Source organism: Urtica dioica, chromosome 8 (assembly GCF_054948205.1).
Source record: "Urtica dioica subsp. dioica isolate 48M chromosome 8, U.dioica_male_clone48M_v1_H2, whole genome shotgun sequence".
Taxonomy (NCBI): domain Eukaryota; kingdom Viridiplantae; phylum Streptophyta; class Magnoliopsida; order Rosales; family Urticaceae; genus Urtica; species Urtica dioica.
In genome coordinates, this window is record NC_142763.1 from 6,050,768 (window position 1) to 6,053,950 (window position 3,183).

General features: G+C 39.4%; 1 pseudogene; it reads right to left on the bottom strand.

The window, feature by feature from the left end:
- Positions 1–598: 598 nt before the first annotated feature.
- LOC149387604 (uncharacterized) lies at positions 599–1,465 on the bottom strand (annotated as a pseudogene).
- Between the last annotated feature and the right edge of the window lie 1,718 nt (positions 1,466–3,183).

A 3,183-nucleotide genomic window follows, 5' to 3' on the forward strand; every position in this document is an offset into this window, starting at 1 on the left:
GAATGATACAAAATATGGTTGACCATTCCAAGAAGGAGTAGGAAATGGTCCACAAATGTCCTTATGTATCAACTCTAAGACGTCTGTTTCCCTTAATGCACCAATTTTCTTATTTATAGTTTGTTTTCCTTTGATACATGCAACACATACATCAAAGTCCGAAAAATCAATTTGATCCAAAATTCCTTCGGAAACAAGCCTTTCAATTCTATTTCTAGAAATGTGACCTAATCGCTTGTGCCATAAAGAACTTGAATTCTCATTGCTTAATTTGCGCTTAGTACCACGTGATTCCACATTCAAGGTTTCATCATAAGAAGCAACAGTTTCAAGCATATAAAGATTGTCATAAATAAGAAGTGAACCGGTCCCAACAACTTTAGAATTAATAGATAAACTGAACACACTGTCTTGAAATGAACAACAATATCCTAATTTGTCCAAATAAGAAACAGAAACCAAATTCCGTCTAAAAGACGGTACAACAAAAGTATCTATTAAATCCAAATAATAACCAGTACTTAATAACAATCTAAAATGCCCAATTGCTTCCACAGCTACCGACTTGCCATCACCAACACAGATGCGTCTCTCGGCATCACTTGGCCTTCGGTAGCTCAGGAAACCCTGCATCGAAACACTTATGTTAGAAGTAGCACTGGAATCTAACCACCAAGTGTTTCTAGGTACTGAAGCCAAATTAACCTCAGAACAGACTAAAGCAAGGAATGTACCTTTCTTCTGACGCCATATGCGATACTTATGACATTCCTTCTTCTCGCGTCCATGCTTCTTGCAAAAGAAACAACCCTCTGGAAGCTCCTGTTGGGCTTGTTTCTTTAGTGTCGGACCTTTATCTTTAGCAGCCTCATTTTTCCTCTTGAGATTCTTACTTTTAGAGGTACTTGCGAAATGAGCACTTTCAGTCTTATCTTGCTTCAATCATTCCTCCTCTTGAACACAAAATGAAATGAGCTCATTAAGAGACCATTTCTCTTTCTGGCAGTTATAACTGACCTGAAATTGACTGAATTTAGGAGGGAGAGATATAAGGACCAAATGGACAAGCAAGTCATCCGATAACTCAAGTTTGATTCATTTCAACTTTGAAGCAATATGAGACATTTCCGTAATGTACTCCCTTATGTTTTCATTGCCCTTGAACTTCATTGAAATAAGCTTCTTTAAAAGAGTGCTCGTTTCAGCCTTATCGCTCTTTTCAAAGCGCTTTTCGATTTCGGCAAGAAAATCTTTGGCATTGGTGATCTGTTCAGACACCGCACCCCTAAAAGCTTCAGGTATGCCACGCTTGATGATCATAAGACTCATTCGGTTAGAACGGTCCCACTTCTCATAGATCCGTCTATCATCGGCGGAACTAGCATCCGTAAGAGAAGCCGGCTTATCCATTCTAAGCGATAAGTCAAGATCCATGCAGCCAAGAACAATCATCATGTTCTCCTTCCAATCCTTAAAGTTGTTACCATTAAGGACCGGAATCGAATTGAGATTAGCAGATACAGTAGCAACAGCTGAAATAGAACAATACAATCACATAAACATATATACACAAAAAATTAACCTTAATAAGCAATAAAATTCAAATAATGGCAAATCCCATCTCAAGATACCTAATGCAACATCAATATCAAGTCTTTGGACAATAATATTAACTGCTAATGGTAATATTGTTGTAACACTACTACAAATGTTAGATTCCACAACGGATATTCCACAACGAAACGCTGTCTCGTTGTGGAATCATGACGTTTCCACAACGGGACAAGAATCCCGTTGTGGAATCTTGATGTTTCCACAACGGGACAACTGTCCCGTTGTGGAATCTTGATGATTCCACAACGGGACAGTTGTCCTGTTGTGGAATTAAAAAAAATTAAGGTTTAAACAATGGGATGGTGATCCGTTGTTGAATCTCGCCGCGGCCAAGGCATAAACTCGCCGCGGCCAAACTCTTCCACAACGGTACAGTGTACCGTTGTTGGAGAACTGTAAAACCAAACATTTCGCCGCGGCGAGCTTAAGCCTTGACCGCGGCGAAATGTTTCCACAACGGTACAATAACCCGTTGTGGAAACATTTGGCCGCGGCCACGTATATATTTGGCCGCGGCGAAATGTCGCAGACTGGAACTTAAAAACTTCCCTCTCGATTTTTTTTCAAAAATTTCATTCTCTTCTTCTTCTCTCTCTCTCTCTCTCTCCCCGACCCAACCCCACTATCTCTCTCTCTCTCTCTCTCTCTCTCTCTCTCCAACCCACGCCCACTCGCTGCCCATCCTTCTTCCTCCGCCGCCGTCGCCGCCCTCTCTCTCTCTTCTCTCTTCTTCCTCCGTCCTTCTCTTCTTCTCACCTTTTTTTTCCCCGCCCTTCTTCTTCCCCGCAACCATCTCCTTCTTCTCCGCCCTTCTTCTTCTTCCCCGGCCTCCTTTTTCTTCTCCGCCCATGTCTTCTCCGCCCCCTTCTTCTTCTCCGCCCTCCTTCTTCTTCTCCGCCTAGCTCCTTCTTCCAAACCCACCAAACCCACTCTTCACAAACCCACCAAACATTCCGACCCACCCCCACACAAACCCACAAACCTTGCCTCTGACCACAACCCACATCTCCGACAACTTCATTGACTCACCACGCCCCATGTGCTCGTCGTCTTCACTCCAAGTAAGTATTTTTTTTTATTTAATTTGTATTTTTATGTTGAAATTAGGTTAGAATTGTTTATTTGTGTCTAAATTATATAGATATTGAATATTGAATTTGATATTTATGTAGAAAATGAGTTTGGAATTGAATTTTGGTTTGAGTTTATGTTGGATTTGAGTTAGAATATTTGATTACATTGAGTTTGAGTTGGAATTGAGTTAGAATATTAGATTGAATTTCGGTTTTAGTTTGTGTTAGAATTGTTTTGAATTGAAATTGAATTTCGGTTTAAGTTTATGTCGGAATTAGTTTGAATTGAAATTGAATTTCGGTTTGAGTTTGTATTGGAATTGGTTTGAATTGAGATTATATTTAATTTTGTTTTTTCATAGATTATGTCTACTACAACCAAGAAAGATGATAAAAAGGTAAATTAATTACATGTTATTTGAAGTATTTCATTTATACGAATATTTGTTTTCTAATGTTTTTTTGTTGTTGTAGTAGACAATAACAAAAACCTTGC